The sequence below is a fragment of the Lynx canadensis genome, chromosome B3 (assembly GCF_007474595.2).
Source record: "Lynx canadensis isolate LIC74 chromosome B3, mLynCan4.pri.v2, whole genome shotgun sequence".
Taxonomy (NCBI): Eukaryota; Metazoa; Chordata; class Mammalia; order Carnivora; family Felidae; genus Lynx; species Lynx canadensis.
The window spans coordinates 139725228-139738862 of record NC_044308.2 but is presented as its reverse complement, the minus strand read 5'-3'; the positions used below and the strand labels follow the sequence as shown (position 1 = coordinate 139738862).

The 13635-nt window shown below is 43.2% G+C and overlaps 1 long non-coding RNA gene across 1 annotated transcript; it reads left to right on the top strand.

Moving 5' to 3' along the window:
• The first annotated feature begins 915 nt into the window (after positions 1 to 915).
• LOC115517281 lies at positions 916 to 8681 on the top strand. Its single transcript, XR_003969765.1, has 3 exons — positions 916 to 1025; positions 1156 to 1253; positions 6870 to 8681. It is a non-coding gene; the product is annotated as an uncharacterized LOC115517281 (long non-coding RNA).
• Positions 8682 to 13635: the final 4954 nt, after the last annotated feature.

The following is a 13635-nucleotide window of genomic DNA, read 5'->3' as shown; positions in this document are numbered from 1 at the left end:
GAATTCCAATATTGGATGACTCATGGGACCTGGTGACTGTATTATAATTTATACCGACACTGATAGTTGGATTTTGCATAATGGATTTATCAATATCTGTAAGAGTGCTCTGTAAACCACTAAGAACTATATCATGGGAAGCATTAGATCACATCACCCGTGGTTGAAAGCAGTCTGCTTATTCAACCTTGATCACCCCCAGTTCTGACTAGGGTGGACACGTGTGCTTCTGGAGCATAGGGGCCATCTCCAAGAGGCTTGTCCTTGGCAGAGCACCCCAGTACCTGTGGGTGCCCAATGGGGTCTGTGGCAGCTGGAGACCTCGGGCTAGTCACTCCTTTCCAGATCACTGTGATGTTTTCTTGTCTTTTTCACACCATGTCACAAACGTAAAATCATTGCCTGTGTGTGCCACAAGGTCAAAAAGTTAGGCAAGACCTGCTAGATAGCACTGCCTTCATCCAAGCCAACATCCACGGCATCCAACATGCCGGCTGCTAATTTCAATCAGGACACTGCCCTATGCTGTGTCATTGCACTTGCGTTTTCTGGCAGGAGAAAAATACCCCAACATGACTACTCTTTTTTCTTTTTTCTTTTTTAGATTTAATTTATTGAGAGAGAGAGAGAGAGAGAGAGAGGAAATGGGTGAGGGAGGGGCAGAGAGAGAGGGACCGAGAATCCCAAGCAGGTTCCATGCCCAGCATAGAGCCCAACGTGGGGCTTGATCCTAAACCCTGGGATCATGACCTGAGCTGAAATCAAGAGTCAGATGTTTAACCGACTGAGCCACCCAGGCACCCCATGCTACTCTTGATTCTAACATCTCAGCACGTCATTTAAGAAGGCTTTTCCGCTTACCACACTGTTCCTCTCCTTCACCAGGGACGCCCAACGACAGGAGGATGAAGTACAGCATCAATGGCGGGCTAAGATCAAACGATACTCACTCAAGACACCCTGTGTACGATTCGGAACCTGGCTGCCTCTTAGCTGGGCCACCTTGGACAAATCTCTTAACTTCTGTAAGTCTTGGTTCTCTCATCTACAAAATGACACAATTAAAGGAAAGGGCGCAAGCTGTGTATGTGTGTACATGCGTCAGAGAGATAGAAATTTAAAAAGTTAAATATTGATACAATTTGGCTCTTTCAGAAAGTACCATCTGATGCTTTCCTGCCTTTGCTCCTGAATGAAGCTAATGACGTATTCAAATATTCAATGAGCCTTCTCTGGATACCCACTCTCTGCTGGTAATAAGTGATAAGAAGACACACACGTATTTGATGTTCTTTTACCTTACTGATCAGTCGGAGGAAAATAATATGTAGAAAGATAACTCCGTAGATTTGGTTATTTGTTCATAAGTATTCATTTTTCCACCATTTTTGCCTCCCTGAAAACAGAGTTTATTTCCCCAGCAATTTGACATAGAGGTTGACTGTATTACTTGCTTTGGCCGATGGAAGGTAAAAGCGTGTCACGTTTACCACATTTAAGCAACGGCTTTTGGAGCCGTGTGTCCACAGCTCTCTCATTTCCTGACCTCTGTGATGGTCAACAACCAGCAGTAAGCAGAGGCTGCTTCATTAACAGTCCCAGAATGAGAAGACACAGGGAGCGGATCCACAGTCCATCAGCAGCTTGGAACAGGACGACAAAGCTTCAGCCTACTCTAGCTTACGCATAACACAGGATGACAAGTAACTGGGAGTTATTTGTTAAGCAGCATTGTTACCGCAATAGCTGATAGATACAGATAAGAACACAACAGATACATTTTACAGGACAGGCACTGTGAGGGTATTGAAACATATTTAGATCTATCCCAAGGGAGATGTCACAGAGAGGTAGCATTTGAAGTGGGAGTCAAGGCTGATGTTATGAAGGCTAAGTTTGTTTACATGCTGACAACATACTTAGCGAAATGTCAAGTACATTACCGATAAACAGTAGAGAAGTCAGCGTGGACAAAGGGCTAACTAGAGGAGCATGTTCAATGGATGAGTCTCTTCTTGCGCACTGTCATCGGGGCTCTGCGACGGCATAGGTATTCTGGCTTTGACTTGCATTGAGGAGGTCTTTTAGTAATGAAAACATTGATCTGTAAATCCAGAGTTTAGGCCAATTCAATTAGAAGAAAAGACAAAAGCTTTACAACATTACCATTGGTAGAATTTGTTTTTAATTTTTTAATGTTTATTTATTTTTGAGAGAGAGAGAGAGAGAGAGAGAGAGAGGGAGAGGCAGAGAGAGGGAGACATGAAATCCAACGCAGGCTCCAGGCTCCAAGCTGTCGGCACAGAGCCCGACGCGGGGCTCCTACCCACGAACTGTGAGATCATGACCTGGGCCAAAGTCGGACGCTTAACCGACTGAGCCACCCAGGCACCCCAACCATTGGTAGAATTTCTTCATACAAATGAATATTTATATAGAAGATCAAAACTACAGATGTTTGTGTTCAGAAACATACACTTGGATGAGTTTTTTATATGCATTTGAACATGAAATATAATTATCGTAATGTTTTCTCATACGTCTATGGCCACATGGTTTATGTTTAAAGAATTTATTCTAAAGAAGGTTTGTAGATGTGTATATAAGGATTTGGACTGTGGACGTCTTTGGCTTGCTACTGCATAACCTTAGGAAAATCACTCAAGCTTCCCCAAAGCTCAGTAACCTCACCCTAAAAATGGGGCCATTATTAGTCATATTTGATGTTATTATTTTGAGGAGTAAATGAGGTAATACCTGTCAAAGTATCTGATGTAAATTTAAATGCTTCCTATCCTCCCTACTTTTTTTCCTTCCTTCCTAGAAATAGATATGGTATGTATGCAATTTACATAATTAAATAAAAGTATATATATATACACACTTTTATTATATATATTTATATATATACTCTTATTATATATATACTCTTATTATATATATTTATATAGACTTACATATATTTGTATATAGACTCTTATATATGTATTTATATATAGACTCACATATATATTTATGTATAGACTTTCATTATATATATACTTTTATTATATATATTTATATATAGACTCTTATTATATATATTTATATAGACTCATATATATATTTATATATAGACTCATATATATATATTTATATATAGACTCTTATATATATTTATGTATAGACTTTTATTATATATATACTTTTATTATATATATTTATATATAGACTCTTATTTTATATATTTATGTATATACTCTTATTATATATATTATATATATATACATATATATATTTAATCCATCAACATTTAGAACCTAGGAGAAAGACAACTGTCCCCCCATCATTAAAAAGTATGTCTGGGGGCGCCTGGGTGGCGCAGTCGGTTAAGCGTCCGACTTCAGCCAGGTCACGATCTCGCGGTCCGTGAGTTCGAGCCCCGCGTCAGGCTCTGGGCTGATGGCTCAGAGCCTGGAGCCTGTTTCCGATTCTGTGTCTCCCTCTCTCTCTGCCCCTCCCCCATTCATGCTCTGTCTCTGTCTGTCCCAAAAAATAAATAAACGTTGAAAAAAAAAATTAAAAAAAAAAAAAAGTATGTCTGTAGGTTCAGGAAGTGGTCTGTCATTCATGGCTCTCTCTCCTTCAATACCTCTAACATGGGATACACCCGCATCCACTTCACATGATCTTTGTTTCAAGTTGGTGATGGTCATTTAAAACATAGGAGGAGCAACAGTAGGGGGAAAGTTCAGTGGACCCACCTGCCTGCAGTCTTCGTAGATTTCTGAAAGGCTCTGCTCTGAGTGGAAGACGAGAGTTGAAGGCAAGTTTGAGGTTCGTGATGAGGGATAGAAGTAGCCAAGATCCCTGGATTCTGTTCTGTGGGCAACTGACCGATCCAGAGGGGCATTTCCCATCACCAAGTGATAGGTCTTACCTGAAAAGACTGGTCTCTGGTCACTTTTGTTCAGTAAAATGCTGAGATAAAGACAAAATTCATCATGGCAGGAATCTCAGAGGTTTGCATGTGTTAATGTCTTGATTTTACTGAGTCTTGGTTTCCAAGATCTCATTCTCTCTGCTTCTCTCTCTCCTTTCCCCTCTTTCTCTCACTCCCCCTTCTCTCTCTCTCTCTCTCTCTCTCTCTCTCTCTCATGCTCTCTCTTTCATTATATCATTCTCAATGACCTTACATAATTCTTAAAAAAAAGAAAACCCATGAGGTAGTTATCATTAATCTATATTAGTTTGTCCTTATAGATCAGGAAATTAGGTTGTAGGAGGTAAGTAAATGAACCCATAGGAGTTTGACCACCACAACTGTAACTACTTTCAAAATTTTCTGTCGTGTATTTTAAACTTTAAACTTATTTTGTATTGCTTCCCATCAAATAAAATTGATGCTTCAGAGACAAGCACTGTGTTTCCCCTGAGGTCATGTCCTGGTTCCCAGGAATAGGCACACACCAGCTTGAGAAGCTTAGGGGTTAGGAATGAATGAGTTGACATTTTACACTGTGGACCAAAAGGAGTCAGGTTCCTCACTAAGGGCTCTAGTTATAGAGTCTGCCTGATACGACTCACCAACTATATCATAAATACAAAGGTTTTATTTAAAATTTTAAACGGGAGCGAGGGGGTATCAGCAGACAACATAGCTTGTTGCAAAGGCCTTCCGTTTGAAGAATGCATTTTCGATGCTGGGACCTTTTTTTTACCTTGTCCACGCTGAGCTCCTAGTAGAGAAAGTGAGTAGACTGATGATCAGGGTTTCATCACGGGGTTTTTTTTAAACCAAGCACCAAATTTGTTTTAGTGATTCTCTTAAGAGTGATTCATCAAGGACCCTCGCCTGTGTCCCCTTTGTGCCTGGGTACAGATGTGCATCTAGAACACATTTAGTTCTATGTTTTCAAAGAGTGGCCGCCCACTCTGTGCATATGATTAATTCTACATGCAGCTAATTATACCCACAATTGGCTAATTGTCAGTGCAATTAGCCAATTGCAGGCCCAATTGGCCACTTGTCCCATAATTTGAAGGTGCAAGTGGACAATTGAAGAACAGATTAGATGCATGCCGAGTTTTACATATTCAAAGAGGAGGGAGACTACAGGAGGGACAGGCTTTTAAAACGTGGTCTTAAGTGCAAAGGAAAAAATCAATACGTGCAGGTCTTTGAGAAAGAAAGTTACAGTTTCCTGGAACACGCTTTCAAACTCAGTACTTTGGCTGATATTTGTTTGTTTGTTCGTTTTTGTCTCTGGCTTTGTTTTGTTTTGTTTTGTTTTGTTTTCAAAATGGAGCAAGGGATGAGTTTCTATGCTGCATTGGAAATGTAAAACAAATTGAAATGTTTAGAATTTAAGTCAGAATGACCACACCCTCAGCCATCCTGTAACTGTTTATTCACACGCAATGTTCAATGTCAACATTTTTTTTTCTCCCTAAAAAGATCGTAAAAAAGCAAACAGACAAACAATCAGATTTCCAGGACAGAGTTGAAGCCAAGTTTTTAACCACTAAGAACTCTTCAATTTCAAAGCCTATGAATTTGAAGGGTTAATAGTAAATCAAAGAAGCCTCTGAGAACGGCAAATGTTACCAAGCTTTTGGCCAAATCTCCTGGACTTCTCTCGTTTCTTTCCAGTTATTCTTAATATTCTTTACTACAAAAAGTTCTCCTCACGTCAAAGGCCCTCATCGTTGGTCCTTTCTTTTCTCTTTTGCATAGCTGCATTATCTAGGACACCTTGAAGGAATGGCTGAGGTCACCCCTCACTTTATGTGATCACATTCAGGGATTAGGACTATTGTTAGCAATTATCTGTTCAAGCACAGCTATCTAGATGCGGAGCCTCAAACCTATAAATATTCACCCTTCTGTGCATGTTTTCTTCTCAGGTGCCCAGATCCAGAAGTGGGAGCCTAAAATAGCAAGAACGTGTGTGAAAACTGGCACATCGTAGGCACTTAGTAAACAGCGGCGGGAGAAGAGTGTCACTTATGGGGAGTTTTAGGGCCGAGAAGGAGGTTTGGAATCTGCTCCCGCAGAGTGGATTCAGTTGCCTGGAAAGTCATTGCAGTTAAAATAAAACAAGATCAGTATGGCTTTCCTTATATCCGCAGTTTATATTTTTAGGGACTTCAACCCTCTATAAGTTGGCCACAGATTGAGAAGTAAACCCAGCAGACTTTCATGTATCAGGATTATCTGCTACGGAGCACGTGCACCAAAACCCTGTAGAAAATGTCACTGAGCCCAAGTGTCCCAAGCTGATCTTTGGAACACGAGTCTCGAGGGATTTTCTGAGCACATAGGACTTCATGGTCAAAGATGGATGGGGACGTAGCCCACTATTTGCATATTTAAGGTATAAAAACAAAAAGGTCAGCAGTAAAAAAAACCTGTTTAATTTATGTTTAACTCAGAATATTTCAAAGTAATTTACCAAGACATCCCATTTTTCCATCATCGCTAATACTACGCTACCGAATTCGAGTTGAATGGGACACATTTTTGGAAATACAGCACTAGACCATGGTTTTGAGCTAAATGATGAGCTAATATGTACCTTTAAGAAACTTGACCATTTGATGTTCAGCTCACAGAAGTTTTTTTTAAAAGATCACTTTCAGGGCTCAAGACCGGGGAACTCAGAAATTAAAAAAAAAAAAAATCAATTTGGAATCTGTGTCATAGGTTATTCGTTGAAAGTAAGTCGCTTGCCTCTCTGGGCCTCAGTTTCCTCATTTGTGTGAGAGAGTCAAATTTGATGAGGGCTGAGCTCCTTCCTGCCCTGGCTGGCATCCTGGGGCACTCAGAGATTGAGCCAAGAAGTGCTTTCTTTATTTTGTGAATTTGTCTTTCCTGTCGCCATCTCCAGGGCTTGCTATACACGAAACCGGAAGGCAGACTTTCCCATTCCAGATTTTCTGCGTATCAGCTCATCACCTGGGATACGTCTCAACTGCTTGAAACCTCAGTTTCCCTAAAGAAAAACTAAGGATGATAATATAGCCAAAGGAAGGCTCAACAAGCTAATGAAGGTGAAAGCCATTTAAAGTGTAGAAACTGTGCCCTATCGGTGCTGCTGTTAAACAGTTTACTAGCAGTTCGTATTAATATAACTAGTAGTTACATTAACTACTATAAGCCCATATTCAATTATTATTCTTATTCCTTGCCCCTTAGCTACTACTAATATGCTAATCGTGATAATTAACCAATGCTATACTTGATGCATTTCAGCACCAGATTTTGCTCTGCTAAACTTGGGGTTTTGCTTGGAGGGGAGAATAGCAGTGCTGGCCTTCGGGCCGTGCCAGGAAAATGTGTGGGCCAGATGGCAATCCAAGTTGGTCTGATAGAACATTTCTATTTCTGTGGATTCTCAAAAATGAACTGACAGGCACGAACCAAAGTGGTGACTCATAGCCTTCAGGCCCCTGACTTACAGCTTCTGAGCCGAGATTTCCTATTGTCCTGCAAAACCTATTTACGGAATGCTACAACTGGACCCTTCTGTCCCCGTCGTCATCAATGTTGTCGTCACCATCACAGCCGCCCTTCACCGAGCACCTACTGTGTGCCTGGGCCCGTGGGGCGGTCTATCAAAATGGACCCCCTTCGGCTCTGTAACTACCCCACGGTGCCTATGTCTGAACGGCCCGTCTTCAGATGCAGAGATTGTCGGTCAAGGAGACTGAGCAACTTGTCCCCCGTCACAGAGACCCCGAAGGGTGGTGTTGAGATGGGAGTCCCGAACTTCTACATTTTTCTTCCTGTATGATATTGTGTCTCCAATTGTAATCCTCCTGTGGGCAGTCGCTAGAGTATGTCCGTGTGTACGCATACACGTAAGCATATGTTTTAATTCCACTCCCCAGAGGAAATACAGTACTCCGGCCTGGTACAGAACATTCATTAGAAACGTGCTCGCTGGCTTGAATTTCCAGAAAGTCCAAAATTTGGTCCACAGTCATGCTGTTTTGCCCTTGTAAGTTGATCGAATATCAATACCGGACCCAGATTCTCAGTAAATAACTACAGAGATGGGGGCTTGAACAGAAATGTCGCTGGCAGATTAGGCCTAGAATCTAGACGTTCTTCTGGCTCTCGGGCCAACACTCGACACGCGACACCTTAGGAATGGAGAAACCTATTTGTTCTTAGTCACTGCTCCTCTTTAATCTGCTGTTGCTGATGAAAAACAAACCCTTAAGGAAGGGAAGGAATATCTATATCTCTCCACTAGAGACGTCTTCATCATCATTATCGAGAACATGTGGGCAATGGCAGGATCCTGAGTTTCTCAAGTGGTGTTTGTGTAGGAGACCGCACTGCACTGCGGATCAGTTGCACAGCTGGAGTCCATGTGGACCCGAGGGCTTTGTAGGGTCTCCGAGAGACATCCCCCAAGGCCGTCAGACTAGATGGCGGTGTGGACACCCAACACAGCCATTTGGGCAAGAAGATAGTAAAATACTATTTTGGATCCCATTTTTGAAGGGATTGACTTCTTAAGGCACGCACTAGGTTTTCGTTACCAAATGAACAGTCCCATTAAAAAATATTATCAAATTAATAGCATAACAAGTTTTTAGGGGAGGTTTATTAGAGTCAAATATTTTTAAAAGCTGTCATTGAAACAGACATAGTTGTTAAATTGAGGAGATAATTAGGTACCTGAAATTAATCAAAGTATGTTTTCAAAAATAAAATCTATATTTGACTCATTGCAAATATGTTTCATTCTTTTCTGCGTCCCTGTAATATATTAGAAATTGGCAATTTTACAAACCAATCTGCAGTTGCCCTTGGCCGTTAAAATCCTGTTCTGTCCTTACCATGGTGGATTCTATAAGAGTGTGCCCCAAATGAAAATGCAAGCTAGAAGATCTATACAGTGTCTGGGCATCCACTGTAATGTATAAAGACGATAATGCTAAATTGAATACCTTTATGTTCAATTTTCTACTAGTCTATTCTTTCTCCTTTGTTTTTCTTTTCTTTCTGAATTGCTATTTTCTAGGGGCGCCTGGGTGCTCAGTCGGTTAAGTGTCCGACTTCGGCTCAGGTCATGATCTCACGGTTCGTGGGTTCAAGTCCCGCATTGGGCTCTGTGCTGACAGCTCAGAGCCAAGAGCCTGCTTCCGATTCTTTGTCTCTGTCTCTCTCTCTGTCCCTCCCCTGCTCATGCTCTCTCTCTCTCTCTCTCTCTCTCTCTCTCAAAAATAAAGATTAAAGAAATTGAATTGCCTTTTTCTATCAGCTAGGTATAGCATGATGATGACAGCTTAGTGGGCGAGGGAAATGCAAGGCAAAGAGTAACAAGGCAAGAATGTGACATCCGTAAGTAAGAACCCAGGAGTAAGTTGAAATTAATTCATTCCAAAAATATTTATTGAGCACCTATTATGATGCAATGGCAGCCTAAAGCCCTGACTCCCATGAATTTTCATTCCCGTCAGGGGAAGAGACGGCCTACAGAAAACAACCAACAGTGAAAGAGATGATCTATCGGGTGGGAGTAAGTCCTATGAAAATATATACTAGAGAAGAGAAGGTGAGACGGTGGTGGGGGGAATGAGAAGGAGCCCTCCTGGGAGACCAAAGTGGAAAGGACCATTCTACGCCTCCATCCATGAATATTTACGTGGTGGGGGATCTCTGGCATCTCTGTTTCTGCTTCATTTTCGTCTCCTCAAATGCAATTTCAGTTTGGTCAGAGCCGAGGTGATGAACGAGACAAAGGTTTCTGCCTAGCACCCAGGCCACTGAGGGCAGGGGTGGCATGTCAGAGCTTTGCGCGAAGGGGCAGGAGCCATGCCGGTGCTTGTCTGCCAGGAGCCCACTAGACGCAAGGATCGCCACCTTCCCTCACCCCCGACCTGGAGGAAATCAAACCTCATCCAGTATAGGATGCACTCGTTGTGGAAACACTGAAGTCCAGCCTTTCTTCAGCATCTCCGCTAACTGCAGGCGTATTTTGTGAACCACGTTGATAACATTGGCTCGCCTGAATTATGGCTTAGAGGCTTTTTTCTTTCTCGGCAGGGTAACCGCTCATCCAATTCCGTATTCTCGTCTTTTCTCAGTCCTTGTAGAGTTTGCTGCTTCTTCAGATGTCTTTGTCTTGTGCTCATCATCCCAGAGAAACAGGATTTGGTGTTAGAACGGAAAGGTGGCGTAGAAAGGGAACGGTGGGCTCCAGAGATATGCTGAGACCTGGTCCAGGTGCTAGACTGAACAAACCTTGGATCAGTTAACCCCCATTAACAACCCTGGGAATAAAGAATACTCCTGTGTTCAGGGATAATTTCAAGGTCACAGAGATTATAAGGGCTATGGCGCCCTTATGGTGCACCCAGCCACTTAGCCCAGGGTTTCAGATTTGGTCACACGCCTGAAATTCCCTGGGCTCCTTTTGTAAACAACAAAAATGCAGATTCCTAGGCCCTGGATCATAATAACCTCATAGCCTGAAACTATAGGTGAGTTGGGATTGCATACAAAAACCTGCAAACACCAAAAACGAAGGAAGAAAAAAAAAACCAGCTCTTCTTAGTGATTCCTAAGATCACCCAAGTTTGGAAACCTTTGATTGAGTTCCGCTTCCTCTTTCAGAATCATGACACGTGAGACCGAGGGAGGAGAGGGAGGAGAAGACTTTCCCAAGACGGATCTGGGGCTGGTTCCCGCGTGTCTGACCAGGCTGCCCAATATGGAAATGTTTCCCTCTCCTCCTTTACCTTGCTCACTGATAACTTGGTCTGTAGCGCTCACAGCCTTCTTAGATGCTACTGTGCCTGGTGCCGTAAACCTGACTGCCAGCTGGAGGCGAGAGCTTTGCCCCTGTTCGTTCCTTTCACCGTTCTGAGCACCAAGAACCTTGTCCGGCTCATAGAAGGTGCTCAGTAAATCTTGAGTTAATTCTGATCGCTCCTGAGTTTCAATGAGAACTACTTCCCCTGGGTGGGGCCGCTACTCCCCTCTTCCACCGAGGGCTCTTGACCTCCCCAGGACTGGATTTCAGGAGTTTCCCCTTCCCGTATCAGTATGAGTCCCATGGACGGGGTAACAAGGCCTCTTTCCCTACCTCAGAGCAGGGTAGATAGATGGGAGGGTGTGAAGGAAGGTGAGGAGGGCGGGCCTCCCATTGCCCCATCTTTGCTCTGGAAGGCCTGACACTTACCTTCATTAGTGAGCCATGATGAGTTGTGCTGACATCTCCAAAAAACCGCAACCGAAAGGTAGTGGAGACTCTGGGAAGAAGAATCTGGAGGGGGGGGGGAACTCCTGCCAATAGGCCGGGTCCAAAATGACACTCTCTCTTTATGGGGGCACAGACCAGGCTGGACTCACGCACCAGCTCTGTGACCCCGGGCAAGTCACTTTCAGTTCCCGTTGCTGTCCAATGAGAAAGTGAGTCTCTAGCTCAGAAAGCTATTAGAGAGGGCTCACCTTACCAATCGGGTCTCTAAAACTGGCTAACAGATAAAAAGAAACCATTTGGATTTCTACGGACCATGGGAAGTTAGCGAAGCGATGCTAAAATACCACATCTCTACCCGCATGTGAATGTCCGAGTCACTTATAAAGCTGCATGTGTACGTAATTTAAAAGTAAACTAAGGCCAGTTCATCGAAGAAGAAGAAATGTAATTCAGTTGTAGGCGGACTCCTGCCTGGACTTCCTTCCGTGGGCCCTAACACATTTCCCAGCGCACAGTAATTGTTCAACAAGGACACACTGAATGAATGGCCAATGTCCCTTTCCGGGGTCCTATAAGCGTAGTGGACCAGCCATAAAGACAAGAATAAGCAAATGCAAGGGGCTCAGTGTACTTCTACGTGTCACATAAACCGGAGTTATAGGTACCGATGAAAAGACTGGCAATGGCCTCCCTTGCTCGGATCCAGCACAACTGGTACGTGACAATTAGAAGATAAAACCAGTGTCACCTTGGGTAGCATCAGTATAGACTGCTATCAAGAGGACCCCCGATATTATTACCAGCTGCAATAAAAAAGCACTTCTTCGAATGGTTTTTTCTACCTAATTGTCAAAACTGAATAATATTATCAGCTTTTTCATCCTTTGAGTATTTTTCTAATAAGAAAGCACAGAGATGCATTGCAAATAAAAGCAGAAGATTTGAGGATGCCAAGCAATCATGCAAAATGACTTTTATATCAGTTTGATAAGCAGCTGAAATTTAATAACTACATCTCTCCTATGGTGTTGGATGAAAGTTTAATACTTTCTGCTTTGGCTTCTTTCTTCTGCAAGATGCTTATTCAGAACTGAAGCTTCTCCTTTCATAGTCAGGAAAATGAGAGGTGCAGTGGATTAATCAAAGCCTTGCGGGGCCTGGCCCAGCCCCAGCCCAGGCCAAACCATTGTGACTTAGAATCTAAACTAAACCACACCGAGCGCCGTTCCTGACCACCAGAGAAATAGGGAGAGACGTCCCAATATCTCAAAATACCAGTAGGATGTCACCGTGGAAAGCACACACCTCATTAAACGCCGAGAAATAAGTCTACGTCTCCAACATCTCTTTATGTCTTTGATGAGGACAACTTTTACAACTGATGATGATGATAATAATGATGATAATAAAATAGTAACATAAAGAAACCACTTGGAGTTGAACTAAGATCCCATATTTTAAGAGGCGATCACTTCGAATCCAAGAATACTATGACCCTGTTAACACACAAAATGTGTCTTCCCCTATAAACATGCATTTAGTAAAGCATGAATGAACGCATGCGTGTAGTAATGAACGACAGAGTGCAGGCAGGAAAGAATGAATGAATGTGCCATTGTTTTGCAGATGGTATCTAGCCCGACCTCCCCAATTTAGAGTTGGGGAAATTGAGACGCAGGAAAAGGAAATAATGGCTCAATTTGGGTGTCAAGTAAATTCAGCATGAGTCAAATGGCACTGGACATCTGTCTCCTTAGGCCTCGCGAGAGCCTCAGCAGCCGAGAAGTCCCCATTCCCAGTGCCTCCTCAGCAGCCTTGGGAGGGGATTTGCCCGGAGCTCCTAGCACCCACACGGCAAAAAACACAGCCTGCTGAGCCCCTTTGGAAAGACAGAGACCCTCAGTGGAGAGGGAGGAGCATTTGAGTAGACATTGTCCAGGACGAATTGGGAAGCCAGCTCAAAACCCGTGGTAGGCACTGATGGAACTCTCTAGCTCTGGGTCTCGCCAGGAAGCGAGGGGTTTCTCAGGGCTGGTGGTCTTGCCCCGGTGAAGGGCTAGCTAGCCAACATGGAGTCTGGCTGGCTTGCTCTCCTACTGCCCCCTACTGGAAGGTTTCCCGCCAAGGAGTCAAGTGAGTCGCCTTTAAGTTGTTTTTCACAATGGGGACCAACAGAAGTCAACAGGGGATTCTAACTCGGGTGTGAGACCAGAGACTGGCGTGAACCACGTCTAGTAACCCAGAAGCATGCGTGCGCCTTCTAAAGGTTACAGATGAAGCTCGATAACACGCAGCCCCACGAGGACTCGCGTTACCTCCTTTTGCCAAAACTGTTCGAAAGAACAAGGGCACACGGTTTCCTGGCTGTTTCTAGAAGTGTGCACCACGCAGATTCAAACGGAATATGTTTGTTTGTTGTTGGTGTTTTTCTTTT